Source organism: Anomaloglossus baeobatrachus, chromosome 5 (assembly GCF_048569485.1).
Source record: "Anomaloglossus baeobatrachus isolate aAnoBae1 chromosome 5, aAnoBae1.hap1, whole genome shotgun sequence".
NCBI classification, from domain to species: Eukaryota; Metazoa; Chordata; class Amphibia; order Anura; family Aromobatidae; genus Anomaloglossus; species Anomaloglossus baeobatrachus.
In genome coordinates this window covers 499137982-499159689 of record NC_134357.1, presented here as the reverse complement: position 1 = coordinate 499159689, position 21708 = coordinate 499137982, and positions in this window count along the sequence as shown.

The following is a 21708-nucleotide window of genomic DNA, read 5'->3' as shown; positions in this document are numbered from 1 at the left end:
GCTGCCGGTGGACCCGGAAATGGACCTGGAAGTTCCAGAGGCCCTCCCTTCGACTGCAGACTAGGATACCCGACGGCAAGTGCAGTACCGACGGATCCAAGAATATGTGGAGAAGAATCTGCGTCAGAGCTGAGAAAAACAAGAACAGTGCTTCAACAGGCGGGCTCCAGCCGTTCCCTTTGAGCCCGGAGATGTAGTGCTGAAACGGAAGAGAAGAACCCATAAGCTTGATGATCAGTGGGAGAAGACCCCGTACGTCATACAGCCCACCAAATGGGAGAACGAGAAGACTTATCTAATTAGCAGCGACTAGGGGAGGACCTCGGCTACAGTTTCCAGGGACCACCTGAAGAGGTGCCCACCCCCATTGAGATTGGCAAACGAAGTTACGGTTCCCACTCTGAACGGGGAGAAAGAAAAAGAGGTGATCCACACAGTGATGGGTGACTTTCCAGCAGACTGGCCTATGCAGTACGGTGCAGTGATTGTTCCGGTGATAATGTTCCCACAACCCGTGGAAGAAATGGAAACGGAAATAACCGCTTGAACCAGTGCCCAGGGATGCACCTACAGTTAGGTCCAGAAATATTTGGACAGTGACACAATTTTCGTGAGTTGGGCTCTGCATGCCACCACATTGGATTTGAAATGAAACCTCTACAACAGAATTCAAGTGCAGATTGTAACGTTTAATTTGAAGGTTTTAACAAAAATATCTGATAGAAATTGTAGGAATTGTACACATTTCTTTACAAACACTCCACATTTTAGGAGGTCAAAAGTAATTGGACAAATAAACCAAACCCAAAAAAAAATTTTTAGTTTCAATATTTTGTTGCGAATCCTTTGGAGGCAATCACTGCCTTAAGTCTGGAACCCATGGACATCACCAAACGCTGGGTTTCCTCCTTCTTAATGCTTTGCCAGGCCTTTACAGCCGCAGCCTTTAGGTCTTGCTTGTTTGTGGGTCTTTCCGTCTTAAGTCTGGATTTGAGCAAGTGAAATGCATGCTCAATTGGGTTAAGATCTGGTGATTGACTTGGCCATTGCAGAATGTTCCACTTTTTTGCACTCATGAACTCCTGGGTAGCTTTGGCTGTATGCTTGGGGTCATTGTCCATCTGTACTATGAAGCGCCGTCCGATCAACTTTGCGGCATTTGGCTGAATCTGGGCTGAAAGTATATCCCGGTACACTTCAGAATTCATCCGGCTACTCTTGTCTGCTGTTATGTCATCAATAAACACAAGTGACCCAGTGCCATTGAAAGCCATGCATGCCCATGCCATCACGTTGCCTCCACCATGTTTTACAGAGGATGTGGTGTGCCTTGGATCATGTGCCGTTCCCTTTCTTCTCCAAACTTTTTTCTTCCCATCATTCTGGTACAGGTTGATCTTGGTCTCATCTGTCCATAGAATACTTTTCCAGAACTGAGCTGGCTTCATGAGGTGTTTTTCAGCAAATTTAACTCTGGCCTGTCTATTTTTGGAATTGATGAATGGTTTGCATCTAGATGTGAACCCTTTGTATTTACTTTCATGGAGTCTTCTCTTTACTGCTGACTTAGAGACAGATACACCTACTTCACTGAGAGTGTTCTGGACTTCAGTTGATGTTGTGAATGGGTTCTTCTTCACCAAAAAAAGTATGCGGCGATCATCCACCACTGTTGTCATCCGTGGACGCCCAGGCCTTTTTGAGTTCCCAAGCTCACCAGGCAATTCCTTTTTTCTCAGAATGTACCCGACTGTTGATTTTGCTACTCCAAGCATGTCTGCTATCTCTCTGATGGATTTTTTCTTTTTTTCAGCCTCAGGATGTTCTGCTTCACCTCAATTGAGAGTTCCTTAGACCGCATGTTGTCTGGTCACAGCAACAGCTTCCAAATGCAAAACCACACACCTGTAATCAACCCCAGACCTTTTAACTACTTCATTGATTACAGGTTAACGAGGGAGATGCCTTCAGAGTTAATTGCAGCCCTTAGAGTCCCTTGTCCAATTACTTTTGGTCCCTTGAAAAAGAGGAGGCTATGCATTACAGAGCTATGATTCCTAAACCCTTTCTCCGATTTGGATGTGAAAACTCTCATATTGCAGCTGGGAGTGTGCACTTTCAGCCCATATTATATATATAATTGTATTTCTGAACATGTTTTTGTAAACAGCTAAAATAACAAAACTTGTGTCACTGTCCAAATATTTCTGGACCTAACTGTATACCAAGCCCCCGTAGGTCTCCACCTGCCATATATGACAGACGGGAAGAGGAACCAATTGTCTCCTCTGTCCCAGTGCCCCCCAACGATGTCATTGGGCCCAGAAGGTCCACACGCCGCAACCTAGGTAGGCCCCCGCTTAGGTATAGGGAAACTACCATCTAGGGGTGCAGCATGTTGATTGTGTAAATATCTGAATGAATGAATGAACACCAATTACCTGAATACGTCACCTGATTACCGTCTGAAAAAGAAGAAAAGTTGTCCCCGTGGGGACTTTATGTGTTCCCACTAACCCCCCTTCCAGAGACAAGGCCGAGAACTTGCAGGCCAACCACGAACTTGTGGTCTTGTAAATAATTTGCTGGGCCATGTTCCGTTACTGCCTCCTGAGAGGCAGATTGGAGGAAGGACCTGCAGCAGAGCAGGCTGAGGTCCGGCCACCACCAGGACCGGTGGCCATCCTCCGGGGCTCAGGGGTCCCCCTGGACGTGGGGTCCCCTGAAATGACAGCCGTGTGCGAGACACCGTACCCGTTCCCGCTTGGTTGACCTGGAACCGAGTTCTTGCTTCCGTACTGGGGAAGAGGGGTGCTGCCCGTTTCTTAGGGGCAGCATTAAGGTGTAGGTTGCTTGGGTGGGGAAGCGGAGGAACATGAACCCGTCCGTTATTAATAAAAATGTTTTTATGCCATTAGTAACGTTTAAGAGAAAAGCCTCCCGTAAGGGAAGAATTAAAAATATGCTTATGTTATATGTTTTTCTATGTTAACTTATATTTTTCAGAAATAAAACCGGTGATGGACGGGCAGCCCGTGGACGGTCTGCATTTCACCAAGGGGGAATGTGATACCCTGAACTAGCCAGGTAGTCACAAACACAACATCACACACACCCCCTCCCCTGGATAGTCTACACCAGTCAAACAAAATCCTTGTTGCTTCCCTCCAGGGTCTGATGTCCACACCAGGTGGGGCGGAGCCAGGCAGTTGGCCACACCCACCGAGGAGTTCACAGGCTTGGAGGCGGGAAAAAGCAAGAGTTCAGTTTGGAGTTCAGTGGAAGTGGAGTGAGGAGTTGAGTATGGAGTGGAGAAACTGCTAGTGTCTGGGTAGGAGCCCAGGCACTGTCAGCAAGGTCAGCAGACGGTGGTGGCCGTCTGCAGGAGGTGGTGCAAGTCAGCGGAACTCTAGGACCGGGGACGGGCGGTGGCCCGCCGGTACCGAACCGGGGAGCAGATTTGTACCAAGCACAAAGGCAGGGCCATCGGACCCCGACCAGGCTAGGAGCCGCCGACAATGGTCAAATCCGAGGGTGACCGGAACCCCAGGGGTTCCCTAACACCCAAGTCCCGACAGAAGGCAACCGTCCACACAGTGAGGATAAAAAGCCACCGCCATAGGCTAGAGATCCAAGGGCCAGCGCCTGCGGGCAAAACGGGCTCCTTCGGTACATACACGCCGGGGAGCGGACTACCGTTGGGAAACCATCGGAGTCAAGACTTTCTACAAAGGTGCAGGGAAAGACAGCCACCATCAACCTGTCCGGGGAGAGCAAAGACACTGCAGCTGGCTGCGGGACCCGTCCATCCAGCTGTTTAGTTTACCGGAGACTCTGTGAATCTGTGCCTGAGTGAGTACAACAGTGCCATCCGGCACCGCGCCGCACTGCCTCCGCAACCCTGCACCCCAGCTACCCTGCCTCCCCGTATCACCACTGGGCCCCGGGATCACCAACCCCTACCCACGGAGGGGGAACCAACATCCTAGCTGCTCCCTGCCATCACTCCCGGGATCCCTGTCACCAGCAGCGGTGGTGCCCATTATCACCATGACCCGTGGATGGCGTCACGGACTATCTCCCCAAACAAACCACCCCCTTTTCACTCGTGGACAAGGAGCGCTACTCGAGTCCCCAGGTCCGGCCCACCGCTCGAGCCACCGAGCAGCAGCAGAAGCCCCGGACCCGAGCGTAGCGAGCGTGGCCTCTCCGCCCGCGACACTTACGGCGGGCACAATGCAGTCAGGTGGGTAACGTTCACCTGGCATTCACAAAACTCAGACTCATCATATACTGATAGAAACAGGACAGGATATTTTACACTGGGGGTGAGGGCCCAAATGTTATACAGCGGGGGTATCGGGTACACATGTTATACACCGGGGCAGTGGGGCTGGATGTTATACTCTGGGGGAATGTGGCTGGATGTTATACACTGGGGGTCAATGGGGCCATATGTTATACACCAGGAGTAAGGGGCTGAATATTATATTCCGGGGGAAATGTGGCTGCATTTTATACAACAGGAGCAATGGGGCCGGATGTTATTGTGACGCCCTGGTCTATCAGGTCATCACAAGGTATTGTGCAATCTGCCCTTCTGTGCAATATCCACCTCCTCCTTGGTTACGGGTCCCTAACATTGGTGTTGCCAAGACCAGCTAATCAAAATCCTAGGAACACTCTGCACCACACCCACTAGACACACCAGTGGATGGCCTGAGTGGAATAGGGTCGCCCACTTGGGGGGTTGGTGAAGGGGAGGTCAGGAGTGTAAGGAGTGGGCAATGTAGTGTTGGAGGTGAAAGTGAGAGGAGCTCAGAAGCTGGGCTCTTTGGAACTACTAGGTAGCAGACGTTGGTCTGGACCTGGTACGACCTAGATCCCCAGTCGCAGGGGATCATGACAACTGGCACGGCATTGTCGTGGAGGACAGACGGCGGTCTTGTACCATCACCGGGCTGGGACCAGGGCACAACGGGGTACGTGGACCCTAGGTCAGGGAGTAGCTTCAGGCAATCTGACAATTCGCTCGACGAGAACGGAGCCTTCAAGATCCGCTCACCACCCACTCCTTAATCGGTGTACTAGCGCAATGAGAGGGATGGGACTTTCTACAAATACGGTCCAAGAAATCCCAAGCATGAATCCTGAGAGCAAGCTTCCTCAGTTAGCCATACTGGGGAGCGGGACCCAACTAGTTTTAGGCTACAGGGACCAACCATAAAAGAAACAAGGTGCCACGGGAAAAGGTCACAGATCAACAGGCAACACCAACAGAACGGGACCCAAACGTGCTCCCCCTCAGCGGCAGCAGTGTCCAGAACTTTGGTTTACTAAAGTTGTCGGTGTCAGCGTTATTGGACTGAGTACGCAAGTGACCCTTACCTCCCCAATGGCACATCCCTGTCACCATCACTGAGTCCCGGGGCATTCCCCCTACCCGTGGAGGGGTTAAACACCTGGCTGCCCATTCCATCGCCCCCGGGTACTCCCAGCCGCAGCGATGGTACTCCATCTTACCACACACCACGGGTGGCATCACAAACTCTCAATATACCATGCCCTCTGTAAATACCCCCTTTCTTCGAGTGGCCGCGAGATAACCGGGTCCGGACGCCCCTCGAGCCACCGTAGATCCAGATCCGAGCAGCTCAGCTGCTGACACGGGGGTGGTACATTATACTCCCAGGGGGCCATAAGGCCAGATATTATACATCAGGGATAATGGGGCCGGAAGTTATACACTGGGGGCAATGAGGCCGGATGTTATACTCTGAGGGAGTCAGATGTTATTGACTCGCCCACCCCAGGGCCTTAGGTGACTCGGGGTCCGGCCGGACTAGTCCGGGGTAGTCAGCGGTGGCGGGACCCGACTCCGTGACCCTGGTGGAGTCAGTTAATGTGGAGGTATTGGGGGTGATGATAGTGATAATGTTTATATAAGATTCGTGATGCCACCTGTGGTAATTTGCAGCTATGTAGCCGCAGCTGCTGGAAGAGACCTCCGGGCTGATGTTATGGCAGCTAAGGTGTTTCTTGCTCTCCACAGGTAGAGCGGGTACCCTGGGGCAACCTTTGGTGCTTGGTGAAGTCTATGGTGTTGTAGGTGCAGTGCAGGATAAAGCAGACGACACAGGGCTTGCAGTTAAGGCCTTTACTCACTGTTTCTGAGTCCAGGTGTCGACAAACCAGTTGCCCGACAGTATGCTGGGATCCACTGTCAGGTGCCTTTGCCGATCCCGGGTAGTTCAGAGGTCAATACCGGTGCACCCCTCTTGTGTCCCTCTCCTGACTGTCTTCTTAGCCTTGACTCTATTAGTTGAACTGGTCTCGGCCTCCACCACAGGGCCTGTAAAAAGGGGGCTAACCATAGTTGTATCTTGCTCCCTTCACCGGGGATCTGTGGTGGATTGTGGCCCTGGGCGCTTGCAACCACCCTCGGCCTTCGGTGTTACTTTATGAGGAATTGTCTTTCTTCCCTCTGTCTGGGGACCGTCCCCGAATGCAGTCAGATCCCTCCACCCGATCTTCCTGTGGAGCAGGCCACGAGCCAATATGCCCTTCCGTGGCCCTGGAATCCTTTCTTTCTTTAGGTGTCACCTGGGCCTAACTAGACCCCAGGATCTCCACCAGGAACTTCCTTCTGTCACTCTCTCCTGAGGTAACTACCTCCCTCTCAGACTCTAGACTTTACTCCTCTGCTCCTACTGACAGAATGACTGAACTAGAACTTCCTGGTTCCCTTATCTACTCACACTTTCTGACTCCTCCCACACACCCACTGACTAGGCCCCACCCACACTATTGGCACCAGAAATGGGACTTATGGCCCCATGAATACATCTATGGGGGTTGCTGCCACTATCCCTGACCCAGTGTATGCCTACCAATTGGTGTGTGCAAGTTTAGTCTGTGGACCGGCATATGACCTTATTCTTACCCAGGATGGGATATCACACCTCTGGCTGAGGTGCAATAACTCTGTGGCGACGGAAGCCTCAGGGGCGCCACATTATACACCAAAGGTAATGGGCCCAGATGCTATACACCGAGGGCAATGGGGCTGGTTGTTATACATCAAGGACAATGTGGTCAGGGGTTATACTGTACACTGAGGACAATGGGGCCGGATGTTATACACTGAGGGCAATGGGGCTGAATGTTATACACCGATTGCAATGGGGCCAAGTGTTATACCCAGAGGGCAATGGGGTTGGATTTTATACACTGAGGACAATGGGGATGGATGTGGGCAATGGGGCCAGGCATTCTACACTGAGGGCAATGGGGTCAGATGTTATACACCAAGGGCAATGGGGCCAGATATTATACACTGGGGGCAATAGGGGTGGATGTTATACTCCAAGAGTAATGGGACCAAATTTTATACACCAAGGGCAATGGGGCTAGATATTAAACACCATGGGCAATGGGGCCAGATTTGTGTATTACAAGGTCACCACTTCCCTTCACTGGTCGCTGTTTAATATTACAGTGTCCTTGATCACTTTTGGTTCAGAGAAGGGAATGTCCAATAAAAGGAGTTTTTCCATGTACAAAGGTATCTCATATTCGCAGGTTAGGTGACAACATGCTGATCACTGAGGGTATTGTGGCGCCCCTGACCTGGTCAGGCACCACTGAGTACTGCACCCATGCTGGGGGCAGTACAATACAGGTAATCCAGAAGGCTGACCGAGGTGTGACTACACAGGCGCATAGTAATCAGGTCTCACACATCTACCTTTGGGTGGACTCCTGAGAGATTCCAGGAGGGGGCATGCCTCCATGTCCACTCAAGGGGTGTGGTAGAGAGCCTGGTTGCTAGGTGGCGTAGGCAGGCACAGTGGAGAGAGGAAGTAGAGAGGAGAGAGGAGTGAGGAGTCTGGAAGTGGAGCTCAGAGAGAGCAGATGTGCAGAACCCACTAGTGAGCCAGTTTAGAGTGTGCAGCCCAGGGAGAGGAATCGCAGGCAGCAGACCCTGGAGTTGGAGCACTTGAACAGCGTCCGCGCAGTGACTACCGATGGGGGAGATCGGTCACCGTTTAGTGTGATGCCCTGGACCCCAGGGGTCACAGGTAATAACACCTACCACATTACACACACCCCCCATTCCCTGTGAGGACACACCCGTCACCCGAAAGGGAGACCTGATGCCTCCCTCAGGGCCAGTAGGTCACACCAGGTGGGCGGAGTCAGGTGGAAAGGCGCGCCTGCGGGCAACCGAGGGCTCCTCCGGCAGCTCAACGCCAGGGAGCGGGCTACCACTGTCCAGGCAGGGGAGCCGAAAAACCACAACACAAGGTGCAAGGGAAAGGGGCCACCACCAACCTCACAAGGGACACAAGCAGCCGGCTGCGGGACCCGACCATACCCGAACTTTGATTTACCAGTGACTCTGAGTGTGAATTAATCGTGAGTACACCAGTGCCATCCGGGCACGACACTGCACCGCAGCACGGCACCCTGCACCCCGACAACAACACCGTCGCCATCAGCCTCTCCCCCACCGGGCCCCGGGACACACTGCCCCTACCTACGGAGGGGCTAACATCTAGGCTGCGGCCGCAACACCGATCCCGGGGATACCCTCCACTCTAGCCGCAGCAGTGGTGCATCCCATCACCACGACCCGTGGGTGGCATCACGACCCGTAGGACGACAACGTGGCCCGCCCGGCTGCGCGCCTCATCCCACACCACCACCACCCACTGCCTCCCCTTTAACAGAGCGACGTGGCCCCCGGTCCGGAGGCACTCGTGCCACCGACAACCCAAGCCTGGACCTCGAGCGGCTCGGCCGGAGCAGAGGAGAAGCGGCCGGGCCCCTCTCAGGGCGGTACAGTAGTGCCGCCCGAAATCCACCTAAGGCTAGAGAGAGCAAAGAGGTGGCAGAATAAGGGGACTGCCAGGGAGGTACCAGGCCCGCAAGGGTAACAGGTCCCAGTGCAGAGATAGATTAACCTTTCTTCTGCCAAACCTGCCTGAGGGGGCACTTCAGACCTCCAAGACAACACCACAGAGTCCCCAGCCACGTAGCAAAGAGAGGGCCCATAATTCACAGGAGGCAAGCAGCCGGAGTGACCTGGTCCAGGCTACAAGCAAACGGGCCGAAACGAGGGGAGAACAGGCAGCAGCAACTTCCCTGGGTGACCCCCGTAGGGACTTCAAGTCGGGGGTCACCACAAAAACACAAAGGGCTAAGGAAGGCGAGTTGGTAGTCACCCTCATCAGCCAGCCAGAAGGATTCCTGGTTCCAGCCTGGTACATCCCAGCTACGCCCGGGTTACTCACCCTGCCACCTAATGTGAGTAAAACCCCTGAAAGACATTCTGCTTGTGCGTGTGAGTCATTCTGCGACTTGTGGTGCCACACACTTACACAGGGCCCTGGGGCTTGCCTCTTTCTCGGGAGGCCACTACAACTGACTGCACCCACCATCAGCCCCAGGCACCCCTTAATCTGCAGTGGCGGTCACCCTGACCGCAATACCTAGAGTGGCGTCACGACAATCCTAGAAGAATGTTCCCTATCTGTGACCAGACTGTTCCTCCACGTGGAGTTCCTGAAGGTAATGCACCGACACAACACCTGGGACTTCACATCATGGCCGCCTGGACCCCCATGATCCAAAGGCTATGAAATTCCTAACCTTTAAATTGGAGTGGAGGCTGTGTTATTCCTTGTCTGTTATAGTCGGGTCTAACCCTTTAATACAACCCTATTCACTACTGTGAAACCTGAAATAAAGGTTCCACTACTTAGAAACCTTTCATAAATGGTCCCATGACAGTGCTAAAATAAAAAAAAGTCACCTACTAGAGCCCTGACACTCCTAGGTACTGATAACTGTATTTTTCTTGCCAGTCTCCGGGTTCATTCTTCTGACTCAAAATGTGACCGCTGCAGGCAATCATTGGACGTTGATTGACTGCACTAGTGAACTGACTCATTCCTGCTAAAAAAAGACGTTAGGAGACCCAAAGCAGGATAGAGGGGCAATATGGCGGGCCATTCGGTGAATATCTGTTTTTCCTTTATTTAGCATTTCCATGAACAGTTGTCCACTGTTAGTAGTGGACAACCTCTTTAAGATTTAAAGGAGCAGTGCACAAAGCTTTTACATTCACACATATATGATTAGTCAGTTTGTACTTTCCCAGGTCTGAACTGACTGATAACAGTGGACAAAATATGTCACTCATCTGCACAGGCTGCAGTAAAGTTTCCCTTTCAGCAATGCTTTCCCCCTTCATGCGGGTGACATAAGCTTGTGAGACTCATACTTTGTCTTCTAAGGAGACAAAAAAAACAGTGTTATAGCCAATAATAGAAGAATGGAAGCCAAGAAAAAGCCAGAGTGATTCATGGGTTGAAATACCTGGTGCCTTGTCGGCAACAGCTAAGCACAGTCCACTGGCACCGGCTGCTGATGTCCCGAGCCAATGTAGACACTAAGAAAATTAAGTGAAACCCATAATTCTGCAGAATCCCTGTGCCGGGGGTGATTTCAGGTCAGCGCTCTCAATGCACTAGAACCCTATAAAATTTAGAAAGACAACAGAATGCTGGAGACAAAAAATGCTTTGCTGTTTTTCGGGGAAGCAGCCCTGTGGTTTTCTTTCAGTGCGCTCCCTCTGCGGATGCATTTAGCATAGGTAATGAGGACCTTGCTTAGATGCACCGAGCCCTCGAAACCTCAAATCCCTAGGATACAAATTTGGATCAAAGTGTTTTCTCTTAAAGAACTCCAAGTAGAGATGAGCGAATCTATTCATAGGATCCTGGTCCAGCAGCCACATTAGTAGTCCGTTTTCTCCGGAAAGGATTCTGGCAGGTAGGAGCCAGTTCACTGGTGTAATGCAGTCACTACTTACGGGTTGTACAAACAGAAGACTAGTCAGAAAAAACAGGGTCTGGTAACAAAAAGACATGTATGGATACAGGGAGTACACAGAGGCGTAGTCAGATCACAATGCAGGGGTCAGAATTCCAGGACGGTATGTAATAGATTCTGGGAGTAAATTGAGACGTGGTCAGGTAACGGTCCAAAGTCTGAAGCCAGGAGGTCATGACAGGAACAGGGAGTGGGCAGAGAAGAGTCAAACAACAGTCCGGCGTCAGAGAACAAAGATCAGAACACTAGCAGAAATACAGACCAACAGCACAACAACAGAACCAGAATGTATGACTGGCAAGGTTCTGTGGGGGCATGCTCAGTAAAGAAGCGGATCAATTACCAGAAAGATGAAACACCTGAGCAATCAATCAACCTGCCAGCTCAGTAGCCCAGGAAAACACAGCAGAGCATCTCCTAGTATGCAAGATGCTCTGCACAATGGAATTGTGACACTGACAGCTCAGTACTCCAGAAAAACACAGCAGAGCATCTGCTAGTGTGCAAGATGCTCTGCACAGAGGAATCATGACAACTGGGCTTCTGTCCGGCAACCACAGACAACATGCCTGCTGGACTAGAATCCTGGGAATAGATATTATCATCTCTTACTCCAAGACTTTCGTTTTGTTATGAGTATGTCCCGCTCTGGGGAGACCTCTGGCAATTCTGGGACCTGAAGGTCACAATACCTTATTTTGTTTGCAGGTCTACAACTGGTATTTGAATGTATCAACTTTCTTTTAGTGTTGCAGGGGTTAAGGACTCTTTCCTATCTGGCTGTTCTTTGTAGCCTTAATCTCAGGTGCAGCTCTTTTGTGACCACTCCACCTCGCAATAAAAAGTAAGGTGTCTTACCATCTTATGCTGGTTATAGAATCTCATTCTTATGTTGACCCCTTTGGAAGGAGCCAATCTCTGGAAGAAGCTGAGGTGTTGTGACTATTGTGGTGGTGTTTTGCTGCATTGAAGAAACTTGGAGTATTTTCCTTTTTTGTATATTACTTTGTGTTGTAGTATAGCAGTGGTGTGACTAGTGTTTTCGCCAGCCTTATCACTAGCCAGGATGAGTTCAGGCAAAGCGAGGGCCTAGGCGTGTTGCAGTGAAGGGAGGAATGACCCTTATAGGGACATTATCATAGTATCATAGTTTTTAAGGTTGAAGGGAGACTCTAAGTCCATCTAGTTCAACCCGTAGCCTAACATGTTGATCCAGAGGAAGGCAAAAAAACCCCAATGTGGCAAACAAGTTCCAATGGGGAAAAAATTTCCTTCCTTCGTCCACATCCGGCAATCAGACTAGTTCCCTGGATCAATACCCTGTCATAAAATCTAATATACATAACTGGTAATATTAAATTTTTCAAGAAAGGCGTCCAGGCTCTGCTTAAATGTTAGTAGTGAATCACTCATTACAACATCATGCGTCAGAGAGTTCCACAGTCTCACTGCTCGTACAGTAAAGAATCCTCGTCTGTGATTATGATTAAACCTTCTTTCCTCAAGACGTAGCGGATGCCCCCGTGTTCCAGTCGCAGGCCTAGGTGTAAAAAGATCTTTGGAAAGGTCTCTGTACTGTCCCCTCATATATTTATACATTGTGATTAGATCCCCCCTAAGCCTTCGTTTTTCCAAACTAAATAACCCCAAGTTTAATAACCTGTCTTGGTATTGCAGCCCACCCATTCCTCTAATAATCTTGGTCGCTCTTCTCTGCACCCTCTCCAGTTCAGCTATGTCCTTCTTATATATCGGTGACCAGAATTGTACACAGTATTCTAAGTGTGGTCGCACTAGTGACTTGTACAGAGGTAGAACTATATTTTTTTCATGAACACTTATACCTCTTTTAATACATCCCATTATTTTATTAGCCCTGGCAGCAGTTGCCTGACACTGTCCACTAAAGTGAAGTTTACCATCCACCCATACACCCAAGTCTTTTTCTGTGTCTGTTTTACCCAGTGTTCTACAATTAAGTACATAATCATAAATGTTATTTCCTCTACTCAAGTGCATGACCTTACATTTATCTACATTAAACTTCAATTGCCACTTCTCAGCCCAATCCTCCAATTTACATAAATCTCCCTGTAATATAAAATTATCCTCCTCTGTATTGATTACCCTGCAGAGTTTAGTATCATCTGCAAATATTGAAATTCTACTCCGCATGCCCCCAACAAGGTCATTTATAAATATGTTGAAAAGAAGCGGGCCCAATACTGACCCCTGTGGTACCCCACTATGAACTGAGACCCAGTCCGAGTACGTACCATTAATAACCACCCTTTGTTTCCTATCACTGAGCCAGTTTTTAACCCAGTTACACATATTTTCCCCTATCCCCATTATTCTCATTTTATGTACCAACCTTTTGTGTGGCACCGTATCAAAAGCTTTTGAAAAGTCCATATATACAACATCCACTGCATTTCCCTGGTCCAGACTTGAACTTACCTCTTCAAAGAAGCTGATCAAATTAGTTTGACAGGATCGATCCCTCATAAACCCATGTTGATACTCTGTCATAAGGTTATTTTTCTTGAGATACTCCAGTATAGCATCTCTCAAGAAACCCTCAAGGATTTTACCAACCGTAGAGGTTAAACTTACCGGCCTATAATTTCCCGGCTCAGTTTTTGTCCCCTTTTTGAATATTGGCACCACATTTGCTATGCGCCAGTCCTGCGGTACCGACCCTGTTATTAAGGAATCTGAGAAGATTAAAAATAATGGTCTATCTATCACAGAACTCAATTCCTGTAGTACTCTGGGGTGTATGCCATCCGGGCCCGGAGATTTGTCAACCTTAGTGATTTTGAGGCAGCGGCGTACTTCCTGCTGGGTTAAGCAGGTAATATTCAAGGGTGAATTTATGGTATCACTGGTCATGTCATCTGCCATGGCATTTTCTTGTATAAAAACCGTAGAAAAAAAGTCATTCAGCAGGTTGGCTTTACCCTCATCCCCTTCCACCATTTCACCAAGACTATTTTTAAGGGGGCCAACACTATCGCTTTTCAGTTTTTTACTGTTTATGTAGTTAAAGAATATTTTAGGATTATTTTTACTTTCTCTCGCAATGAGTCTCTCTGTCTCAAACTTAGCTAACTTAATTTGCTTTTTACATATTTTATTTAATTTTCTATAATTATATAATGTCTCATCACTACCTACCCTCTTTAATTCTTTTAAGGCTTTCTGTTTTTCTTTTATTGCTTCCCTTACAGCTCTATTTAGCCATAGGGGTTTCCTCCTATTTCTAGCATGTTTGTTCCCATAGGGTATATTTTCTGCACAAGCCCTATTCAGGATGCTCATAAAAGTCTCCCATTTGCTTTGTGTACTTTTATTACTTAGTACATCATCCCAGTTTATTGCACTAAGATCATCTCTCAACCGTTTAAAATTTGCTTTCCTGAAGTTTAGTGTCCTTGTAGCCCCTCTACTATACATCTTACTAAAAAATACATGAAAACTTATTATTTTGTGATCACTATTCCCCAAGTAACCCCCAACTTGTATATTTGATATGCGGTCTGGCCTATTGGTTAGTACAAGGTCTAGTAGTGCTCCCCCTCTTGTGGGGTCCTGTACCATTTGTGAAAGGTAATTATCTTTCATTGTTATCAAAAATCTATTTCCTTTGCTGGAACTGCAAGTTTCTGTTCCCCAATTTATATCAGGATAGTTATAGTCCCCCATAATAATTACCTCTCCGAGACTCGTTGCTTTATCAATTTGCTTTATGAGGAGATTCTCTACCTCTTCCATAATATTCGGCGTCTTATAACACACCCCTATTAGTATTTTATTATTCATTCTCCCCCCCCTTATCTCCACCCATAGGGACTCTACATTCTCAGTACCCTCACATATGTTGTCACGCAGGATGGGTTTTAAGGATGATTTTACATATAGACACACACCTCCCCCTCGCTTATTTGTACGGTCATTCCTGAATAGGCTATAACCCTGTAAATTAACAGCCCAGTCATAGCTCTCATCCAGCCATGTCTCTTATATCCCCACTATATCATAATTTTCTTCCAACAATATTAATTCTAATTCCTCCACCTTATTTGTGAGGCTTCGGGCATTAGTGTACATGCACGTTACGTATGACTCTGTACCTGTATTCCTGCTTACTGTATTGACTGTCCTAACCCTTCCCCCCGTACCACCCCCAATTTCATTACTTGTGCCCTGGTCACTATCTGCACAACATTCCCCTTCTATAAAGTGAATACCCTCGCCCCCCATTCCTAGTTTAAACACTCCTCCAACCTTCTAGCCATTTTCTGCCCCAGCAGAGCTGCACCCTCCCCATTAAGATGCAGCCCATCCCTAGCATAGAATCTGTAGCCAACTGAAAAGTCGGCCCAATTCTCCAGGAACCCAAAACCCTCTTTCCTACACCAATTCCTGAGCCACCTGTTAACCTCCCTGATCTCTCTTTGCCTCTCTGGTGTGGCTCGTGGCACAGGTAGTATTTCCGAAAATACCACCTTTGAGGTCCATGCTTTAAGCTTACAACCTAATTCCCTGAAATCATCTTTAAGGACCTTCCACCTACCTCTAACTTTGTCATTTGTGCCAATGTATACAATGACCGCTGGGTCCTCCCCAGCCCCTCCCAGTAATCTGTCAACCCGATCAGCGATGTGCCGAACTCGAGCGCCAGGAAGACAACACACTGTTCAGCGATCCCTGTCTTTGTGACAGATTGCCCTATCTGTCCCCCTAATAATTGAGTCTCCCACTACCAGTACCTGTCTTGCCTGCCCTGCACTCCTATTCCCCCCCTTACTGGAGCAGACACTCCTCTGGCATTCAGAGGTCATGCCTTGCTGCAGCAATGCTACCCCTGTAATGACATCCCCCTCATCTGCCAAGTTTGCAAACCTATTGGGGTGTGTCAGTTCAGGACTAGCCTTCCTAGCACTTTTCCCTTTACCCCCCTTTCTAACTGTCACCCAGCTACCTACCTCACCGTCCTGCCGCTCCCTACTACGATCCTCCCCCACATCTGACCCAGCAAGCTGCTGCTCAGTGAGCAGCAAACTCCTTTCCATATTGCTAACGCATCTCAGAGTTGCCAGCTGCTCATTTAGATCCAGTATCTGGGCTTCCAAACGTGCAACTTGCGCACATCTCGAACAACAGTATGCACCCTCGAACGGCTTTTCAAGGACTGCATACATGAGACAAGATGTACACTGGATCGCATTAGCAATAGTGGAGCACATTTTCTAATGGGGATAGCACTAAACAAATGTTAAGTAATTAAACAACTAAATACAAACAATTCTACTCACACTTAAGCTGGTGTCACACATAACGACGACGACAACGACGTCGCTGCTACGTCACCATTTTCTGTGACGTTGCAGCGACGTCCCGTCGCTGTCGCTGTGTGTGACATCCAGCAACGACCTGACCCCTGCTGTGAGGTCGCCGGTCGTTGCTGAATGTCCAGCTTCATTTTTTGGTCGTCACTCTCCCGCTGTGACACACACATCGCTGTGTGTGACAACGAGAGAGCGACGAAATGAAGCGATCAGGAGCCGGCACTGGCAGCTGCGGTAAGCTGTAACCAGCGTAAACATCGGGTAACCAAGGGAAGACCTTTCCCTGGTTACCCGATGTTTACGCTGGTTACCAGCCTCCGCTCTTGCTGCCAGCGCCGGCTCCTGCACTGTGACATGTGGCTTTCAGTATGCATCGGGTAATTAACCCGATGTATACTGTAGCAAGGAGAGCAAGGAGCCAGCGCTAAGCAGTGCGCTGCTCCCTGCTCTCTGCACTGTGACATGTAGCTGCAGCACACATCGGGTTAATTAACCCGATGTGTGCTGCAGGAGAGCAAGGAGCCAGCGCTAAGCGCGGCTCCCTGCTCTCTGAACTGTGACATGTAGCTGCAGCACACATCGGGTTAATTAACCCGATGTGTGCTGCAGGAGAGCAAGGAGCCAGCGCTAAGCGCGGCTCCCTGCTCTCTGAACATGTAGCACAGCGACCTTATGATCGCTGCTTCTGCTGTGTTTGACAGCTAAGCAGCGATCATAACAGCGACTTACAAGGTCGCTGTTACGTCACCGAAAATGGTGACGTAACAGCGACGTCGTTGTCGCTGTCGTTTAGTGTGACACCAGCTTTACTTTTGCTCACACTTTGCTCACTCACGCTCACAATGAAGAAGACAGGCTAAAATTCGCGGCTTTCAGAAGTCTTCCTTCCGGCTGTAACGGCCAAAACCCGGTTCTCCTTGAGCTCGCGGTGACTCTTCACTTATCCCAGAAGGCACTGGGAATATGCAAATTATCCTCGCAAGACTCCTTCCCATTATGCAGCTTAGGGTACAGACTCAGGAGAGTTGCAGGAGGTGTTCTCTCTCCCCTCTCCCTATTGCCAGGGTCTTCCTTCTATACCATCCAGTGTTGTCACCCATGTGTTGTGCTGCACGCTGTGTATCTGTATGCTCTGGCTTGACACCTTTAGTGCAGATCACATGGTGATGTTCTGATTGGGTTTACACCATATACACTGTTTAGTCCATTTTTTCCTCCATGAAATTACTCCCGTATGACCATGCCATGGCCCATGCCACTATTACCTTCAGCCCTAGTGCCTACATGCCAACCTTTATTACTCCCGTTCCAGTATATCAGGATTTGACACACTTTTATATGCACCTGCTTATAAGACAACAACGCATCCTTGTACCCTCCCCCTGAATGTGCGTTTTGACTCCCACGCTGAATCTGATGACACAACACCCTAGTGGTAAGGTAAAAGAAATGGTTGGAGGACTTGCCATATCTTCCAGGAGTCTGGGAGGTCTCCCTTTTTTTTAAACTTCTCTTGGACAATTTGTAGGCATTGGCAAGTATACCCTTAGTCATGTACTCTGCTTTGTGTACAGTTTCCATTTTGTTTGCCTTTTCATGCCAAATATTAAAAAAAATGAGGGCATTTATCAGTTGGGTACAAGGTACATAGTTGTCTCATTTTGGCAATCAGTGGGGTTCCCAAATCACCTCCACCTGAATAAGGCTGCTTTCATATTGCGTTCCTCTCCTTTTTCAGTGGTCCCATTGGGGCTTCCATATGCTTACTGGAGGCGGACTCCCAGATGCAGTCTACTGTGTTTGGGTGTCCGCCTTCAATAGGCGTATACTGCCGAAAATGGTGCGAAACACAGCACACGGTGACTCCATCTGCACCATCATAATTAATGGACCAATTGGTGCATACGTCTAAAACCCGTTTTGTGGGGGGTTTGGATGGAAGCCCCAACGGGGCTACTGAATGATCAGAGGAATGCAGTGTCAAAGCAGCCTAAATGTTAACTTTTGTAGATTTGATTACCCCTTTAAAGGGGTTATCCAGTTTAGAGATCAGTTTGGGTTAAAGATGGGGGTGCCTTCTGTACAGGATCCTCATCTTCATGGGTGTGAAGATCATTTACAAAGACTATCTCTCTGAGGAGGACCTGTCATGTGTAATACTTCATATTTCCAGAGGGGGTGCTGCAGGAAAATTGTGCTCTTCCTTATAGATAGCATTGGACCAGTTTCTGATCAGTTATTATCAAAGATGAAATCTCCTATATCTGAACACTTTTCAGAAAAAAATAATTTAAAAAATTTTATTAAAATCCCCCAAAAAGTGGATGCATTTTATCTGGTGGCTTTCTCTCTAATCATGGGAGTCTCGAGGAAAAGTTAGTTCCCAAGTCCCCCACCTCCTCCTTCCTTCAGTCTGTGCTCACTTTCCCAAGAGAGAAATGAGACAAAACCCGAGCAATTTCACAGCAGTTGTTAGGATTTTGCAGTCAACCTAAAATAATAACTGGTTGACCTCCTTGAAGACCCTTCACTTGACCATGGGAGACGTCAAATCCGCCGGACACGTCCTGCTAACAATGCTCTCATTGCCTCATTCGTCTTTCTGTAAAGTCACTTTTTCTTGGGTTACGTGCCCTGCTTTAATGCCCGGAGAAGGCCTTTTTTTTATTTATCGGCCATTGTTCTACTGTGTCCATACGACGCATACTAAGAACGTTATTTACTTATTTAAATGCACGTCGAAGCCGGGGTGAAAGAAGGAGGCTGTCTCCAAGGGGACGCTGCAACAGCTGATGTCATAACCCTTTGTGCGTCTCGAGCCCCTTTCAGGGGCATGGCTCGGACATGATGGGCTCCCGAGAAGAAGAAAAAAAATCCAAAGACGTTGGCCAATTCAGTTCTGCTTCCAGTATCTGACAAAGGCTGTGAATCAGATGGCACCGCGAGGCTACTGTTGGACAGACGGAAAAAACTAGCAAGGGCATGTCTGCACCAAGCAGGCTCCAGGGGTATTGTGGGTAAACAATGGCAGCAGTGATAGAAGCTGCAGAGATTGAAATCAACGAGGAAGCCAATTTACACCAATGAATGGACGAGAAGAATAAAGGCAGTCAGGATCTGCACAAAAGTGCGGCCAACGAAATCAAAAAGTTGCCTTCATTGAGGCTTTTGTAGCTGGATTACCAGGTAGGAGGTGCTGAGTGAAAAATGACTTCAGCTACTTGTGCAACATATTATAAAGGTGGGAAACCTGTAGGTGCACTAAGAACCCCTCCCCCCCTCCAAAACCCCCCAAAAAACAAGAAATGAATGACAGAGAAAGATGAAAAAAAATTGTCTGCAAATGGACCCTTCAATCTTGCCCATTAGTAGGTCTTTTACCTTCATTATGAAGGTAAATAATTTACCATTGAATAATGATTAATACCCAGCACAAGAGCGGGAAGATTTCTGTCCAGGCATGCAGCCTCCCAATCTCGTTTTATCATTTGTCTATGTACCTGTATGTTGAAAATGTGACAACTTTTATAACTTCCTGTCACGGTTCTGTTGTGCGGAGCATTTTGTGTTGTTATGTTCTGCCATGCTCCTCTGCAGAGCCGCTACTTGCTGTTCCATCGCGCAGAGCCTTTTGCAGGTTTGGATGCTCTGCTGTTTGTCTTGAGCACCTATAGAAGTGTTGTCACTCCGTACTGGGTGCTACGCTGGTCCTGGGAGGTGCCTATGCAAATGCTCCACGTTCCTGGTGATTGCTCTGCTTCATTAGGGAGCATGCTTGCCCGGAAAGTCGCCAGTTGTACTTCCTGTTTATACAGTAGTGCTCTCGGCTCTAGTAGTGTTTAGTGATTTGATCTTGGCTCTTGCCTCTGGACTATTGTGACTCTTCTCTGTCTGTCTCCTTGTTTTTTGTCGTTACCTCCTAGCTTCTGACTTCAGAGCTCGTCCTGACCACGTCCCCGCCTGCTCCCTGTATCCTGTACGTACTCTCCTGGAATCCTGACCCTCGGCTTGTATCTTGACCTCGTCTCTGTCTGCTATCAGTGTCCTGTCGTATCCTCTGGGTTTCTGATTTCGGTTTTGTCTGACTACCTCTCCATTCACTGCACACAAGTAGTGTCTAGTGTGACCTAATGACGGACATCATATTTCCGTTCCACAAGGTCGGCGGTTGATACTTATTTTTTTGCATTAACATGCCCCTTTTTATCAGACCACACTGCATTCCTGTTCTCACTCCCTGATTGTGAGTCTTGACTCCCCCGCTGAATCTCATGACACAACATCTCGGCAAAATATGTCTGGGCCTTTCTATATCTTCCAGAAGTTAGAGTTTAGAAGGTCTCCCCTTTTTTCCGAGTACCTCTTGGAGAAGCCATAGGCTTTGGCAAGTATGCTCTGAAGTATTTACTCCACCATTTTTTTTGCCTTTTCTTGTCATATATCGAAAAATGGGGACATTTAGCAGTGGAGAATGAAGGACAAAAGTCTCTCATTTTGGGGATCAGTGGGGTAGTTAAACTAATCACTTGGATAGGTGATCATTTTTGGATACTGGAATACCATTTAAAATGTTTTTCCAGGTTTCAAACCTTAATCACTTGGATAGGTGATAATTTTTGGATACTGGAATACCATTCAAAAGGGTTGTCCAGTTTGGTAACCCTAATCACTTGGATAGGTGGTAATTTTTGGATAGTGGAATACCACTTAAAAGGGTTGTCCAGTTTGGTAACCCTGATCACTTGGATAAGTAATAATTTTTGGATACTGGAATACCATTCAAAAGGGTTGTCCAGTTTCGTAACCCTAATCACTTGGATAGGTGATAATTTTTGGATAGTGGAATACCACTTAAAAGGGTTGTCCAGTTTGCAAACTCTAATCATTTGGATAGGTGATAAAATTTGAATACTGGAGTACCACTTAAAAGGGTTATCCTGTTTGGAAACCCTAATCACTTGGATAGGTGATAATTTTTGGTTAGTGGAATATCCCTTAAAAGGGTTTTCCAGTAAGGAAACCCCCAATCATTTGGATAGGTGATAATTTTTGGATACTGAAATACCATTTAAAAGGTTGTCCAATTTGTAAAGCCTAATCACTTGGATTGGTGATAATTTTTGGATACTGAAATAACATTTACAAGGGTTGTCCATTTTGGAAACCTTAATGACTTGGATAGGTGATAATTTTTGGATACTGGAATACCATTTAAAAGTATTGTCCATATCTTGTGAAATGCATTTAAGTGGTGGGAAATCATAGGATGCACTAACAAAAAACATAGAATGAAGAAAAAGATAGAAAAATTTTGTCTGCAATGGAACTCTAACCCTGGCCCATTAATAGTCCTGTATCTTCTCTATGAAAAGAAATAGTTTACCTTCGAATAACAAAGTCAACATGGGGTGTGCATATTCTATGAAATTTACTCTTTCAACTAGGAATATATGAC